This window comes from Photinus pyralis, unplaced genomic scaffold (assembly GCF_008802855.1).
Source record: "Photinus pyralis isolate 1611_PpyrPB1 unplaced genomic scaffold, Ppyr1.3 Ppyr1.4_LG2, whole genome shotgun sequence".
NCBI lineage: Eukaryota > Metazoa > Arthropoda > Insecta > Coleoptera > Lampyridae > Photinus > Photinus pyralis.
Genome location: NW_022170403.1, coordinates 40,289,670 through 40,308,136, shown reverse-complemented (window position 1 = coordinate 40,308,136; position 18,467 = coordinate 40,289,670). Strand labels below are relative to the sequence as shown.

Sequence of the window (18,467 nt, the reverse complement as noted above, 5' to 3'; positions counted from 1 at the left end):
AAAGAGTATCGAATAGAGAAATAAAATAGTGGCAGTTCCATTTGAAAAAAAAATAGTTATGACAGTTTGAAATTTGGAAACTTTACTATTTTTTTGTGAACACCCTGTAACACTAAATCCAACTTTCTCATTACCAAAGTCTTTCCTTTTATTCAGATTAACATTATTGATCAAATGTATTTCTTAACTTTAAGATCAAGGTCGCTACGATTTATAAGAGTGGGGCTTGCTTATGGGCAATTATTCGGGAAAAAATTAATAATTGGTAACATTGACAAAAAACTAAAAAGTGAATAGGTTTCCATGCAGAGGTTAAAAAATGACATCGAAACAACTAAAAATATACAGTGTGTTCAATTTAAAAAATCAGTGGTCTATTGACACCGTAAAAATGGGACACCCTGTACATTCAAAAATAATTTCTGTAGATGCGCCACCATCTATTTCCACAAAAGATCCACTATAATATAGTTCAGTGGGTTCTCTTTTTACATCTGTTTCCGTATTTTATTAATTTTTTGTAAATGTGCATGTATGTACTGCCTTGGTTTGCTGCGCGGAGCCAAACCGCGTGCGTATAGTAGAATAAATTAACTTTCTTACCTGACTGATGATTTAAAAAAACTGTTCGACAATAGGGTCTTCCTGAAAAAAAAATTGTAACTTTTTCGTGTCTTACTGTAAAGTTTATAACCTGTAATTAAACATCTCATATACAAAACTTTTTTTTCTAATTGCAACATGTCAGGAAACAACATACAATATCGTAAAACTTTCAAATTTTGTCATGCAACCGACGACATGCCGATATTGGCCGAGCGTCGCTTACGTCACTACGCGGGTTGCCGATCGGGAGTTAGATTAGTGACATGATGGAGTTCGATTCGACTTATTCTGGCACTCTGCCATAAACTGAGTTCTGACTGGTTCGTACAGGGGCAGTTAGATAGTCTGCCAAAGGTTGAAGTGTTAATGGTCGCCGCATTTTTCTCGAAAAGAGAGTTTTTCCATGCCACTCGTTTGAGTGGAGTCAAAGCCCAGAAGCAAATCTGTTATGGTTCATAGGAAGTATAACATCCAGTTCTGTGTGTATAGTGTAGGTACCTAATAAAGTATATGCACCTTACGGGTTTCAACGAGAAAATTAGGGTGTTGGATATACGGAAGTGAAAATAGAGAAAAATGTGTGCACTGTAAGAGCACAGATATGCCCAGAACAAAGTTCGAAGTAAATCATATTCTGAATTACAATTACAATTTTACATATCGATGGATTTTCGTCGATAACTGACTAAAAGTAAATCGACATTATGTACTTTAACTAATTAGAATCGTCTTCACAACAATACAAATGGGATGTCAAACTCGCGGTATCACGTCGAACTTTTTTCGTATATTTTCTGTTGGGACGTTTATATACAATTTATTAGGTTCGCGGTGACTTCTGCTATCACACCCAGGCACAAATGCAATAATTATTCGACGCCTTTTTCCGTCAAAACGACGTTTTCTTTCTCTGAAGCGATTGTAAGCAATGCTACGGCTGAGCGCCAACGTGCGTTGTGACGTCACAGCAACGTGGCGGTCATTCGAAACTTTTCAAATGCCGTTCATTTTAGAATCGTGTTTGCTAATCACAACGATTTCTCTTGACAAAAAAATGAGTACCACTAACTTTTTTAATTCATTTTCAAGGTTTTTGAAAAAACGCGGAAAACCCAATTTTGTTCCGTTACTCATCAACACAACATCTTTCGTGGAATTCTCTCCACATTAGTTGTCCGACCAAGAATTGAAGTGGAACTTTTTTTTCGAATTTTCAAAAACTAATTTCGGATTCCTGACTTTTATGTGCAAAAACCTCCAGATACCACATTTCGTCGAAATCAGAATTTTTTTCGCAGCCCCATTTAGAGGTGTACCTACATTTACGTGGTAGAAGTTTAAAAAAAAGTCGGAAAGGGTATAACTCAAAACCTATCCAAAGACGTGACATTAGTCCTTGTAACTCTTATGGTTGTTGAGAAAAAATTAAAGAAGAAATGCAAATTTCTCCAATGTTTAGAGTGGCGAATCTTGCTTGACCCTCGGTTTATTTGGAAATGGTGCTTGTTTTGATCCCCTCTTCCTCCCAATTTTATTTTAATATACTTATATGTAACACCCTGTAGAATCAGTCATAAACATGCAAACTAATAAACTTAGAAACAACCTCGACAACGATCATAAAATCAAATGTACCTAATCCACCTTAAGAACATAGTAAGAAATGATGATCGAAATGGTGGAAATAGATAATGAGTACTAAACTCTTCGTCTGACCGATAATGATTACTTACTGGAATACTGACACAGCGTGATTTCTCATTGGGTTGCCAAATTATGTCAAGATTTCTCAAGGGAAAATTAATTTGATCACCCTACCTGTCCCTACATATAAATGAAATGTGTAGGGTCATTATTCACTTAAACGGGCTACAAAAAATTTTCTCCATAGCATCAGGAATTCTATTTGTCATTGTAACGGTTTCCTGATACATATCTACAATATATATTAAGTTTATTGAATAAATTTACCTGAACTCTAAAAGATCACTAGGTATTATGTTGTGTTGACTCTAAACGCGTAACTTACGGCTTCCTATTAATCCAACCCATACCTAGACAGACGTTCGTTACATATATTTACGTTGAGTCATTGGCCTCCACTTGTATTGTGACAACCTACATTGACTGGTTCTCTACGTCACCCCAGCAACGTTGCGGTTGCGACTATGTTATTGATCTATTCTATTATCCTTTGTGCGTGTTTTTTTGGCAAACGGATAAAACGTTTTGTGAAGAATAATTGCACTTCACTTTGGAAATGTCGGCAGTTCGTTAGGAACGAAATAGAATTCAATGCGTCAAATCATATACTAAGAAAAGATTACACTATGGTCAAATCTACCTTGGACACTGGACAGGGCGCTAGTTACCATCTGATTATAAAATCGACTGCACTAGTACTCGTAGTTTGTAAGGTTATAATCTGGTTGATGATGCATTGTTGTTGTATAACAATAGGGCCAGAAGATTATAATTATTAAATGACCTTATTGTTGGACAAAATCGAGGACAAAATTAAATCTTTTCCTTTTCTGGTTTTTAAGGCGCTGGTCTCTGGCCCGCTGCTAAACGCAACGGGCGACGGGTGGTGACGTCAAGACCCGCGGCCGACGGCGGCTGCATGGTCTCTCTCACGCAAGCGCATCGCGCATGTCAATATGATAATATTGACTGACGCGAACGGCGGGTGACATTCGGCGATTCGAATAAACGCTTGCCGCTACGGTTTAGAGAGCCCACATGCATGCGTTTCCCTATAAACAATTTGACAGTCGCCCGCGGCATGTGCGCGTCAGTCGCGGGCGGGGTGTATTCAGAGAGACCAGCGCCTAAATAAATTTATAACCTCGAGTAGCTCGAGATGTGGCTTACTGTAAGGAATGTAACATAATCTAAATTTATAACAATTAAAATAATAAAGAACCCCAATGCAGGTCCGAATTAAGGGGGGGGGGGGGGCATTTAGACATTTTCTGGTTTGTTCTTTTCTTATTCTTATTCTTCTTCTTCTAATTCATTTGTCGTTGGTCTATGTAACGGCATGGGGATTATTCTTTATCTGATATCAATTGTAAATGCTTAATTTAATCGACAGGTGGAAATGATTTATCGCCTTTTCTGTGTAGTTAAGAGATGAAATATTATTTTTTCCTAGAATTTAAGTTTCTTAATGTCTGATAACAAATCTATTAACGTACGTTGTCAACTGTGTTTGGTTGGTTGTTATAATTTTGGTTTTCGGAAGAAGGGTTTCGCCGTTATATAGACTTTTTAGTAAAGATTGTGTGTTCTGTTGACGAAAAGTGTTTTTAGCATTGGAAATGCTTATGTTTTGTATATGGGTATGAAGTTGCCAGTTTCGTCAAGCAGAAAAGAAGACAATGGTGTCGCATCAAGTAATGATTGTACCGTACTCGACTGCAATCGGTAGATTCAGGAAAAGTCGCGGATACTGTCGATGCTCAAGGGTTTTGTTAATTCGAATGTAAAATTCTCGCACATCGCTCGTGATAGTATTACAGGCATGTTACGACGCTTATTATTTAGAAAGTTGACGTTTGCGACACGAGCGAGCTTGCGCGCGAGTGGAGCAAGTGATCCCGAGTGAATAAGGGTTATTTGTGTTTTACATATAGCGTTATATGGTTATCATTTCCAATGTCTCCGATGGTTGCAAGGATTGCGAAATCTGTGAATTTTTTTAAAGATTTTTTATTCTCACTAGAGGGTGATATAAACAGCGTGCGAAAAGTAATTGACTTTTATGCCTTACTAACCTATCATAGCACATTTTATATCTGCGATACGCGGGCATTAAGTATCACCATAGTAACTAATTTATACTTAATGACAAAACAAACAAATATTTGCAGGTCATTGAAAATTAGAAGCGTCAATTATTAATTGTCAATACCTACTAAATCACAAGATTGGCCTTATTTCGTATAATTCCTGGAACTTCTTCCTCATTCACGATGAATTGAATTATTTAAAATTACGTTTGACGTTTGGATGGTTTCAACCACGCATACTTACTTGATCAAACATAATGAATTATTTTGTAATCGAATATTTACTTTGATGAAGAAAACTATTTGTAAAACATAAAATTTTGTATGTACCACGGGCATAACCTGATGTTTATACTCTCGGGCGACTAAAAAGGTCTCGGGCCTATCGGCCCTCGAGCTTTTTTTAACTCGTCGCCCTCGAGAATATAAACATCACTATTATGCCCTTAATACATAAATAACCTCGTAAATAACTATTAACTTGCTTTATTTTTACATAAGATTACAAAAGATTCATTCATATATATTATATACATAGTCAGGTACTTATACTAATTTAACTTCATATCTACAATAAATTTCTATTGCCCTTTGAAATGAAATTTTTAGACTGTTTTATAGTACGTCGTCGTTCAATTTTTATTGCTGGTTCGAACCAGAGATCTATGGTTATTCATAAAAAAACGTAAGTATACACTGCTGGATTTGAAATAAAATGTTATTTTCCCGAGTATTTTCCTTAAAATACTTAATTACAATAATCTTCTTCTACCAACACGTCAACAATAATATAATCATATATGTATAGAGGTTTCAGTTTTTACTTGTGTTGAGATATACAGGGTGTCCCTAAAAGGTCTGTACAACGCCCTACCAGGGTTTCTTGGTATCAAAATAGGACGATTTAACCCAACTTACCTCTATCCAAAAGTGCCTCGGTAAGGCGCTATCTACCGCCAAAGATTAAAAAAAAATCGATATTTTTATTTTATCGGAAAATGGTTTTGCCGATTAAAATGAAATTCGGGATGTGAATGTCTAATGTAAAAAGGGTTTTTGTGATATCATCGTTTTGATTGTAGTTGCTATGTAGGTGGTAAAATACTGACCATCCACATCTGAAGAGGTCTAAAACTTTTTAACTACTATTTTGACGGTTCTGAATTTTTAGACACTGATAGACAGTTTACTTGCAAGCATTTTTTGTCTCTAGATGAATATCGCTATCTGTGATGGTTTACGAAAAAAAAAATAATTAGGCATGATGAATGGCATGCACCATACATGCGAATTTTCCTCAAAAAATCAGAAGATGGCTGTGAAACCTTAGAGTGGCGTAACGTTTGTTTGTTGTTTCTTAAACTTGAACAATTTACGTTTTGCTTGAAGACTTAAAATTTCATTGTTAAAATTGTAATATGGCCTTTCAATACAGTAACGCAGAGTTAACTGATATGCTATTAGTGTTTGGATACTGTCGTGGAAATGGTCGCCAATGCGCTAGGGAGTATACTCACAGGTTTCCAAATCGTCATAGCCTACTTCTTGCTTGCACTTATGGTTTTTGAGGAACAATCGCATGTATGGTGCATGCCATTCATCATGCCAACATTTTTTTTTTTTTCGTAAACCATCACAGAGAGCGATATTCATCAAGAGACAAAAAATGCTTGCAAGTAAACTGTCTATCAGTGTCTAAAAATTCAGAACCGTCAAAATAGTAGTTAAAAAGTTTTAGACCTCTTCAGATGTGGATGGTCAGTATTTTACCACCTACATAGCAACTACAATCAAAACGATGATATCACAAAGACCCTTTTTACATTAGACATTCAGATCCCGAATTTCATTTTAATCGGCAAAACCATTTTCCGATAAAATAAAAATAACGATTTTTTTTTTAATCTTTGGCGGTAGATAGCGCCTTACCGAGGCACTTTTGGATAGAGGTAAGTTGGGTTAAATCGTCCTATTTTGATACCAAGAACCCCTGGTAGCGCGTTGTACAGACCTTTTAGGGACACCCTGTATAAATAATAATAGACATTTTTGTACGACGAACCGTGGGCCAGGTCGACCACCTGCATGTCGAGCAAGAACTTATAAACGGAAACAGAGTGATGTGCCACTAATGTTAAAAGTTGAAAAAACAATTTTCACTTATAACTGCACAAGAGATTTGTATTTAACCAAGTAAATTTGAGTCTTTTGGATTCTGCTCAGGGAGTGAAACCCTCTGGTAAGTTACCGAATTAATTGATGATGATCGCGCATAAATAGTTGCGATGTTTTTTTGCATACCGTTCTATTAATTTTTTTCAGATAGGTAATGTTTGCGTGAAAATATATAATTGTAACATTCTTTTAATGACAACATTTAACTCTCGTACCAAATCTTATTTTGCAAGAGCAATATTAACATTGGTTAAAAAGTGTATGAAAACTGATGAGATTTATAGTCTATACCGTTCTTATGTATTAGTTTTAGATTATGAAAGATTAAATAAAAACCACGTGACATCGCAGCCGTTTTGGTATTGATTTGCGTTGATCAAAAGGTAACTGAACACTTATTGGCTCATTTAAATTTATTCGGTAGCGCGCACTCAAATCGAAGCGGTGCGCGTGCGCATCAGGCGACGCTTCGGCGTAACCCGAAAAAGTTTTAACAGTTTTTAACATGAAAAATAGATATTGTAGGTTGTAGGTTCTCACCTCAAATTTGAAGACAATTGACTTCTCCACAAAATGATATTTTTTTCCTCGTTTGTTTCAGCTAAACTGAAACTATCAAGTGTTAGAAGGCATTGTGTTGTGAATTTTCAATCGTTTTAAATAAATTAACAATATTAGCTGTCCTTTTTGGAGATGTATTTTTTGATATTTCTACTTTAATTCAATGATTTTATGATAGACAAAAATTTTATTTGAAGGTTTCTTGTGAGGAATCGGGTTAGATTAACTAATAAATCTTACTAATCCGATAGTATTGAGGGCGTCTCAAAAAATCATCCGATTGATTAAATACACCATGAAAGAAACGGTGCGGAAGTGTGTTTAAAAATTTGGACATTAAAAAGGGGTTGACTACTTTTGGAAATCGAGCAAAGCTGACCCTTTAATAAACTAAAATACAAAATACCATTTCTCACTGATGATTAATTACAAGTTTTAACCTCTATTCTAACAGTGACTCTACGCTAATTAAATATGTATGGGGCCGGGGGGTCGAATTTATATAAAGCTGATAAATCGAATGATTGTGCACGACCTTTAAAATGGAAAATGTCAATGAACCACGTTTGGTGCCAGACCGAAACTAATCATTCTATCTGTATTTAAAGTTTTAATATAAACGTACGCTTATAAATGCAGGAAATGCCATTTGCATACAGGGTACACGACGTTTAAACTGCCGTAAAATTTCGACACACTTTTATGGCTAATAATTTAAATTACTTAGGAGGTACGTACTCAAAAGACACTTCGATTAGAATAGACGTCGTGTTATAAAAGCAGCTGCAGTGAAATTAATCAAGTATGTGCATACAAAAACAGTCAAATTCTTCATTCCCACGTTTTGAGTATCAAGCAAAGTTCGAGGGGAGTAAAAAACGAACGGAACGCTCAAAACCTATATTATTTTAACCCACTACGGCAAACTAATTATATGTTTTCAGTTAGACGATCACGAAATAGATAATCACTTTTTAGACAGCCGTTATAATTGGTTAGTTTACAACTTTTCCGTCGAGTAATTTTGTACACTATTTGTATTTACTACTCAAGTAAAGTTAATAAGATGCTATTTAAATAAAACAGAATGTCTGCCTTTTAAATACCTAGCCATTACTACTAAATAGAAAAATTTGGTTTATCGCATCACGTGTATAAACAAGGGTTGTCACAATGTCACATATAAATAAATACGACATGTGATGTAAACTACACATTAAAAATAAGTAGTAGAGCCCTCGCAATTGCGCCAGTAGTTAAACGTATTTCGAGGTCTTCTATTAGTGTTACAAAAAATATTTCTTCAGGTGGATTCGCACATTTTAAACGCGTCCACCTAAAAGGAAATTACACTAGATATCCCTCGAGATATCCTTGTTAGAGGTCCGCAGGAATCCGAAGATTTCAGCAGGTACCCGAAGATATCCGTCAATATTCGAGTATAACTGACATGACTGACCAATAAATGAAATGCGCTGAAAGAATCTCTCGGGTTGACTGACGAATCAGGTAGAGCGCCGAGTCCCGTGTATCTTTTTTCAATTTTTGTCCCAAGTAACCCAAAAACCCAAACTGTGACTACTGAGAAATCTAATCGTTACAGGTCTTTAAATTGTTTTTGAGTATCCTTTCCTGGCTACAATCTGGTTTATTCTCGAACCTGATTTTCAATCTGAGGTAGAAAGATAAAAAACGCTTTTTCAGAAACTACTCTATACTGCATTCAGTATAAGAAGGTAGTAGATGGCGCTGTGTTTGAAGATCAACACACACAGGAAAAATATAAAACGGCACCAAATTATTGTAAAGTAGAAATATTCAGCACAGCGAACAGAAATAAATCTTTGACAATATCAGCTAATGACATTTCGGAAGTTTAGTCGGCAACATAAACTACCACCTTACAAAATTGACCAGTCGTTTTATGTTTCATTGTAATACTGACTCGTGTTTTAACCAATCACAGTGAAGGTCAAAGCTTCCTATGCTTTCTACCGCTACCTTCTTAAAATGAATACAGTATAGAAAGAATTACTTTCGTTCCTAAAAAGCGTGAAGAAAATGCAATTTTTCTCTCTAGTGATGAAAGTAAAAACAATTGCTACGGATGATTAAAAAAAATACAAATGATTCACTAAAATTTTAAACATTTCAAAAAGATTTAAGAAGAAAATAATTTTTAAAAAATACAAAAACATTAATAAAAGTTTTGAAGCAAAATTGAATTTTAAAACTAAAATATACAGGGTGTTCCACTGCAAAAAGGTTAGGACCGATAACTTTTTTACATGAACCCGTATACTTATTTTGAAAACAGTACATTATTCAACAATCATAAAGAAAGTTTTGTAATAAATCTTTTTCTGTAGATCTTTTATCTAAAGAAATATAGGGACATTCTGAAATTCAGGGTAAGCTTCTGGAAATTCATCGAAAATCTCTAGCAGTTCTTGGGAAATATGGGAATTCTTCGGAAGTCTTTGGGTATTCCCAGGTACTGGGAAATATCGGGTATTTTTTGAGCTGAGTATTCGTTTGTCCACATTTTTCACTTCACCTTAAGTAGAAAACATACATTGTTATACGTTTCATTTGAAAAAGCACAAATTATTGCTATTATAGCTCAAGAACCGAACATGGAAAGTTTTAAAAGGTAATCTAATGCGAAATGCGATTACAAGTAGCTTCTATTCCTTGGTTTTTTTTCGATAATTTGAAAAATAAGTGAGATATAATGATAAATGAAGAAAATACTGGTAATGTGCCATTTATTACTAGCTAATAAATAGTGCTGAAGAGAGTACTGTTAAAGAATAATTCGCTGTTCTTCATAATTTTATCAGCTTCCTCAACGAAATAAATGCATAAAAAACGTGTAAACAAATATAGCAAACGAGCTCCTGGGTACGGCTATAGCGTGGGCAAAACCAAATTTTGAGCCTGGTGGTAGATTTGCTGTTATTCCAAGTGCATATGTGTCAAATTTCAATAAAATGCTTCCATAAATAAGAAAGTTGGCACTGCGCATGCGAAAATCCAAATTTTCCTAAAATACGAGGTATTGAAATAAATTCATAAACATGTTCGGCAACATCAAAATTTTGTATCCAAATATTGGCCGATAAAAGTCAGTCAGATAAGCCTTGCTTATTGACAAATGACATTAGTAGTACATAGTAGCTCTAACTTTGGCTACAAGGGCCTTGGGTTCGAATCCAGGTAAGGCATTGCTGTTTGTGTATAGTGGATTGAGTGGGAAGTACCTAATTAGCTACCACTCCGCCCACTATTAAATAAAGACAATAAAAAATGTTGAGTTTAAAGAAGAGAATTTATCTCAGTCTATACTTACTTCATTTCATCTGTCAATATTTGGACTTCCCAAACAGATTCAATTTTATTTAAAAACTAAATGATACGTTTAAAGTTTTGGAACAACCTGGACTTTTTATAAAGGATGACTTCTTCGCGAGAAATAAAAAAAAATTAACTAATCTCAGTAACTATAGACTTCGTATCTGCTTCGCGTTTTTGCTGTATGTAAGCGTATGTGTTCTAGATGTTGTGCAACTATCAAAAATTAATGTTGTCCAAAATCGGTCTAAATCCTTACCTATGCATGAATTTTCTTGAGAAAAAGACTAAACTCGGTAGCTCGATACCCAAGAAATGATAGATGTGTATTTTTAGCGAAGAAAATATTTTTACTCAAAAGATGTCAAAACCGTTATTTATCACCAATTTTGTTGAGAAAAAGATCAAACTCAGCTGCTCGATTCCCAAGAAACCGTATGAATTTTGAAGGTTCTGACCGTGAGTGGCTTGCGCTGGCAGTATCCACTTATAGTAGTGGTTTTGGATTACTTGTTTAATCTCGTGTTTAATAATATGTTGTCCCTTCCCTATTGGTCAATCGCACTATGAAAAAGACATAAATATTGGAATATTTCCCAAAATTTCAAGTTAGACTGTGACTGCGCTTTATCTCAGGTACGATGTACTCATAATATAATAGAAATTACCTACGTGGGATTATCATGTTAAATAAATTTCACAGACGGATAACCTCGCCTGTCCCAATAATTACCACTTTTTAATTAGCTTAATCCAAGTGTGGCGTGGCACGTACGTCATTTTATTGGTAATAAAAGGTGTCAATTGTTATTAATTTGCGTACATGTACTCATTAAGCGCACGCGAAATGATGGAATTTCTTACCTTCCATTTCACCGTAATATTATCCGATCTTAAATTTGTTTCCAGCTTTTTGATTCTCATCTACGAGTATAGGTACCACTATTGGTAATTGTCAGTTGTCAATTGTCAAAATTTCTCTGGATTTCAACAGGAGACATGGAATATAAAAGACTTTTATTACAAAACGAACCATCTACTGGAGTAATTTTGCCACAAAATCAAAAATTGCAAAAGTGCGTCTATTTAGATAGCTATGGTGCATCGCCCCCGCACTCGCAGCCAATTATAATAAATTGTAATATGCACCCGCCATCGAGGGAGAAATACCCACAAAATTAAATTTCGATAGACTGGTTATAAATTAATTTTTTAAAAACAAACACAAATACAAAATAAATGTGTTCTCCACTAGTACAGGGATAATACAGCTCGTGCTGAAATTCTTCACCGACATTAACAAAAGTGTCTCTTGTAATTTGCCTACAACCATCTTGTTAAAGAAGTCAAGCGGAGACAAGCCTGAGGTTCGTGGTTGCAATTCTATGGCACTTCCCTCTGCCAATCCATAATTTATCGTTGCGAATATTCGAAAACTTTCGAGAATGTTCGGAAATGTTTGAGAAGTATCGGTAACATTATCTTTTATAAAATTTATACTTCGATTCTATACTAATTACAATACACCAAAGACCGAATCAATCAATCAATCAATAGTTATATTTTTTAAAAACAATAAAATCATCTCAGTTTTAAATGGTTTATTTAACATTCCGACAAATTAAAGAAACCTCACACAAAAAATTCGAAAATAAGAATGGAGTAGAACTGGTTTTATCCTTCATGGTACTCTAATGAAAGGCCTCAACACCATAGCCCTCATCCTTGACCTCATCGTTATCGGGTATATTCCCTTATACCTCAAGAACGGATTGTCAGAAGAGGGTACTCACAAAGGGCGATTGAGACGTCTGCAAGAAATATATCCATTGGTGATGTCAAAACAAAAGCTATTTCGGTTAAAAAAATGCGCTTTATCTGCAGTGAGTTGTGCACAGTTTACACTTATTCGGTTTATTTGGAAAAGGTATTCTACAACCAAGGTTTTTCCAAAATATTCACGAATCTAAATATTTTGACGGACTGGATGGCAGTGACTAAGAACTTAGTCCCCCCTCCTAGCTTGTGGTCAACCCGCTCAACCGTTTCTCAAAGAAAACACGTTTTAGGACGCGTAATTGTAGCGGAGGTCATGTGCAGGTACCTGTACACAAACAATATAAATTCGCGCTAGCAGCCCATAAGTCAATAAACGATAATACCCAAATATAGTACGTAATATGAATGACTGTATGAAGTAATTGTCAACTATTTAAATCATTTGACCTCATTCGTTAATCAGTATATTTAAACGTATAATAGAGGTATGTCCCATTTCAAACACCTACCAATTGTCACTAATTTGCAAACGTACATAAATGTTTGGTATACCTACGTTGCCGATTTGCCGGATAAAAACATAACAGCACTTAATAACTTCCGGACGTGAAATATTTCACGGTTAATACTTCCCCTAACTGTAACGCTCCGACAATTTTTTTGGTGAAGTTTACCATACAAACAAGACAATAGAAAAAAAAATGTGGCATACGTAACACCTTACCTTTGCAGTGGGACGCTCTATTATATTTATACAAGGTTAGTCAAAAACGCATTTCCAAAAATAAAAACATTTTCTTGGCAACGACGGACTGGTGAATTCAAACTCGCAAAATGTTCATATTTTTTATAGGGCACAAACTGTTTTAACTAAGAGCGTCTATTATAATAGGGCTCATCAACTGTGAAAGAGAGAATGAGGAAAATAAGGAAGTGGTTTTGCGATTAAATGGAAATAACATGATTTATTGTGGTTATTCAAAGCACAATACGTGTAGGATGCATTGTAAACAAAAGAAATGCAAATGAAAATAGTACATACACACAACCAATAATAATGTTTGTGAACGTCGCCATTTTTCCCCAAATTTATAAACAACAATAAGTAAATCATCCTTTATGGTCGTAGTGTGTAAATTGTAAACGTCAATTATTCAAGCAAAGTGAAGTATTCTTGTAAAAACAAAAAAAAACAAAAGTTGGAAACTGTGAGTTTCAACAGGAAGGTCCACCCGCGCACAACGCCCTAATCGAGCGAGAATACCTATCGGATACATTTTACATCTTGCAGGAAATTTGTCCGTTACAGTATGTACTTTTTTTACGAGCCATATAAAAAATAAATTTGAGGATGTTTTCTCCGAAACGAAACGCTGTCTTTACAATCTGAATGCTCTCTTGTAGAGCTCAAATACTAGCAATGAGAAAGTGTTTTTCATTGTCAAAATCGGTAAATTTGGGTTTTTCTCGCATATCTTCGGGAGTAATCATAATTTTTTGATTATTGGTTAATTGCGTAACTTTTCCCTAACTTAACCATCGTCGTACTTTCTATGGTTATGATGGACATCCTTATTTTGGACACAGTGTATATGGTTAATTTCGTTTTTTTGCGAATATCTTCGGAATTTCCGAATTTTTTTTAAACTGACCTTTGTTTTGTTAGCATACCAAATCGTATCATATTAGCCCAAATATTTTATGAGGGGGAGTTATTGTAACGTATTTTGCGAAAATGATGCGCAATTTTGTGTAGCTTATATCAGTTATATCACAGCACACAGAATCAAACAACTTAATTTTAACATCTTGTCTCCTGAAGTAATATAGAAAATACATTTTTAGCGCATTTTTCAACGAAGTTGGGTGCGCTATTGCAGCCACTTTATCTCTCCGTCCGTCTGTCCGAGGCCTTAACTACTCTTACAGTTTTCAAGATATTTAGCTCGTTCTTTTTGCATACGGTAGCGTATAGCTCTGGCACCTGAGCCAAGGAAAATCTTGGCGATTAAACTGCGCATGCGCAGGCTGCGCAATATCAACATTCTTATTTATTAATATATTTTGTTAAAATTTTAACCACAGATACTTATGGTAAAGATAAACATATCGCATATAGTAATCCGCCTCGTAATCAGCTAATCACAGATGCGTTTGACGAAGTTTTCCATTGTGTATATATTAGATGTAATAAAAACGAGTTACCTTACGGTGTTTGATAATATATAAACAAAATTTTTATTTGTTTTCTATTTGCGATCGATTTCGGTGTTTACCATCGTCAGGCTTGCGTCAATTATGCTTATAAGTATTTCAGATGAAAGGGTGATGCAGGGAATAGATACTTGAAATCTGTGGTTTTGTGTGATGTTTATTTTGGGTTATTTGGTAGTTATATTATAATGTATAATTTGGGGGAAAAAAAATTTATATATTAGTAAACACCGTAAGGTAACTCGTTTTTATTAATCACAGATGCTTTGCCATTAGTTGTGCGCATACTCAGTTAGTGCTAACTTCCTTACTTATGAAGATATTTCTTTGAAATTTTAACCATAGATGCCTCTAGTAACGAAAAACATAGCTCACATAGTTATGGCCTTTTGGGAAGCACTGATCAATTCATGGAAAATGCGCTGAAGTTACTCGCCTTAGTGCGAAAACCTTTTGACTTGTTTATAATCACTTGCAGGTTTGTTAACTTTTTTTTACTATGCCTATGCATATTATCAGAAAATAAACATTGTAATAATCATTTCCATACCTTGTTATACTTTCTCTTCATAACATACGAACTGAGAGACAAAAATTAAATTATCAACGTAAGTCCATTTAAAAAGTTATCAATTACGTAAGTATGTCAGTAAATTGGTAACCCTCCAAAATTCCAACATTTGAGTTTTCTTCTTTAACTTTTTCTCAGGAACCATAGCAGAGGGAAAGTCGAGGGGAAAGTATGGAACTTGGGTTTTTGGTTATGCTAAATATTTCCTACAACAGGGAGATGTGAACGTGGTGCGAAAAATTCAAAGCTAAACGAAATTTGTTATATGTCGTTGCGGAGTGTTTTTGCATATTAAGATAACGAATCACATCCAAGGGTTTTTAATTAATTTATGAACGTTCTGCTGGGTCTATTTGTCAATTTCTACCAGAGAATTCACGGTCTTCTGAAGTAGGAATGTCACAGAACTCAAATATGAAATTGGGGAGGGTTTGTAAGTCGCGCACAAATCTTGAAATATTATATTTTTATTTTTTATTTCCTGAAAAGGTATAGGTATGGGGGGACCATTTGCGCTAAAATTTCAAAAATCCTTTCTGTATTTGGATGTATTGAATGACCGTTGGATAAAAATGATGAAAATCATTCTATTCGGCAAGAATATTAAAAACAACGTACCAAGTGAAAGGAGTGTACTTATAATAACCTAATAATAATAATAATCATTATGTAACAATAATTATAAGGATAAATCACTAAAAACGGTCCACATAGTAACAACAAACCAATTCCATTTCACACACCTAAGTCATTTCATAACCTGTACGGCCACAAGTCATCATCAATTGTGCAACCTAGCTTATTATATTCCTGAAAACTGCTCGTACTTCAATCGTACAAGCAAAGAAAGTTCAACGAACTATTTTGCGTGTAACTAAATAATTTGTCCGAAACACAAAGAATTCATGACGACAAAATTGCCAAATAATGTTACAGTCGAATACAATGAATGTGTAATTTAAAGATGTCTCGACAAGTGCTAGATCATTACACCCACGACCGAATCGAATGCACGTGCATGTCGGATAGGGAAAAAATTAATTATATTATGTACTTACTTTTTGCTAACTTATCCAAATTATTCTGGCAGTTCTGAAACAAAATACAACTTGAATAAAGTATTAAAAACTTATGTTATTTTTTAAGCAATTTCACATAATAGTTCGTTTTCAATACACCGTTATAATAGTAATAGTTTTAGTCCCCCATCATTAACAGTAACACAATATTAAGAGATGAATAGAAAAAGAAATTGCAATTCAAACAGTTATCATAACGTTCTAAAAAAAAGTAGCGCGCGGTTATTTCTTATTTTATACTCGTATTTACAGTCTGTACAAGAAGATGAAAAGTTGTACATTAATAGAAGTATTGTTTATAATAAACACAGAGTAGGTCGGTTATTCTGGAGAGGCTTCGACAACTAATATCAGGAAAAATCGAGGGAAAAATGTGACTTATTAACCACGCCCCCTCTTCAACAATGCACCAATGCAGTGATATATTGCGATTTTTATCACAAATAACTTAGGTCCGAAAGATGATTCTAGAAAAAAAGTAAAGAAAAAACATACATCATAGGTTGTTTTGTGATGATTGAAGTGTAACAAGTTTTTGCCAATTGGCGTCAATAAGCTTTGATTGAACTCAAATATCATGAAGGATAAAACTATGTTAACCCCCACCCTCACCTCGCTCCTCTGATCTCGATAAGGAACCGGGTCGAGGCGCGGTAGGTACTCGATTCTTTTTTGGTAACCTTTCATTAGAATACCATCAATGGTAGCAGCAGAGAAAATAAAAAAACCACATTAACATCGCACCCTAATTTGTTTTATTGTACCGAGTGACCCAATAAGACTCCTCGGCCATATCTCGAGAACCGTTCGTCATATGGCTTAGGGGTAACAAAAATTATTGGGGAAAGCGGTCATGAAGAATCGCTGGAGAATATTTTCAAGTTCTAAAAATGACCAACAGTGGGCGTAACTGCCATCTTAAATTTTAAAATTGCATTTTCTTTCAATTTCGCATAATAAACTAACAATATTTTTAAAGAGAGCCAGTTTATCTATCATTTTCGTAAAAACAAAAACTCAATTATTTCACAAACGAAGATGGTGTGGGGCGTTCAATTGTTTTTGCAATAACCTGCGTAACTTAACCGTTTGACCGATTTTAACAAATTTGGTATGGTTGAAAAGAGCATTCCTTGGGCAATGAGAATCAACCAAAATATAGTTAATTTAGTTGAATCCTTCTCCGCCAGGGGGCTAGTTTTGACACTATGACCCAAAATCCTAAAGAAACCAAAAAAATCAAATGGAATGATATGACTTTTTCTTTATGAAAAAGTAGCCAAATAACATCCAAAGAGGCCAGTGAAAACCGTTTTTCAAAATCTCGTTCCTAACCTCAAATATTGGGAAAATGAGATTAATTAATTAATTAATTAAAATTAAAAATGCTTAAATTGTATCTTAAATTTACTTTTTACGTATTTCCGGTATTTGTCAATGGCGCGAAAGAAAAGCACCCTACACTTTTAGGTAGGCCTTGGAAAATTAAACAAATGAAACACGATGCATTATAAAATAATAACAGCCATAATTTGTAAATTATTCTGCTGTGTTTACCTTCAGAAAGTGCATTTTTTTGAATTTGTAATCTTTTCTAAAATTTTTTTGAATTTGTAATCTTTTCTAAAATGCCGATTTCTATTTTTTTTTTATTCAGTTAATAAGACATTTACAAAAATGTATTATGGACATGTCACAAATGTACAAGTATTCACAATACAACGTACAACAAAAACTATTAAAACTTATTCTAAAACTTTGTAAAAATCTAAATATCTAGAGTGGACTGATAAAAGTCGTCTATGTTGTAAAAGCTGCTATTTACGAGCAGATGTTTGATTTTACTTTTGAATTTGTTTAAATTTACTAGTTCCTTAATATCGTCTGGTAATTTATTAAAAAGTTTTATGCCGACATATACAAAATTTTTGTGAAAAAATTCCGTCCTATGCTGTGGCCCTTGTAGGAAAATGTTATTCTTGCTTCTTGTGTTGTGTTCCGAAACCGTAGCTGCAGTGTTCGCGATGATATGCCTTCGTTTAAAGGTATGGATTAAACATTCTTGGATGTATAAACATCCTAATGGCATTATTTTCAGGTCTTGAAACAATCGTCGGCATGATGTTCTTGTCGTACATCACATATCGCTCGAATTATTCTTTTTTTGGATTAAGAATATCGACTGTGCAGCACTTGAATTTCCCCAGCAGATTAGTCCATACATAAGTCTAGATTGAATGTGCCCAAAATATAAAATTTTTAATACATCTAGTGTGACATGTTTTCGTAACCGTATTATAGAGTAGCACCAGTAATTCAAGGATTTGGATATTT

General features: G+C 34.5%; 1 protein-coding gene across 4 annotated transcripts in view; it reads right to left on the bottom strand.

Annotated features, from left to right (window-relative positions):
• The window catches only part of LOC116164855 (protein hu-li tai shao-like), a 78,537-nt gene that overhangs the window by 27,653 nt on the left and 32,417 nt on the right, over positions 1–18,467 (bottom strand). The window contains exon 1 of one of the 4 annotated variants that reach the window (XM_031479090.1): positions 16,113–16,151. The exons of 2 other annotated variants lie outside the window; for them this stretch is intronic. The gene's annotated coding sequence lies outside the window, so the exon portion shown is untranslated. Of the gene's footprint in view, positions 1–603; positions 641–16,112; positions 16,152–18,467 lie in introns of those variants that run through there. One more of the 4 variants, XM_031479092.1, reaches the window with a different exon arrangement.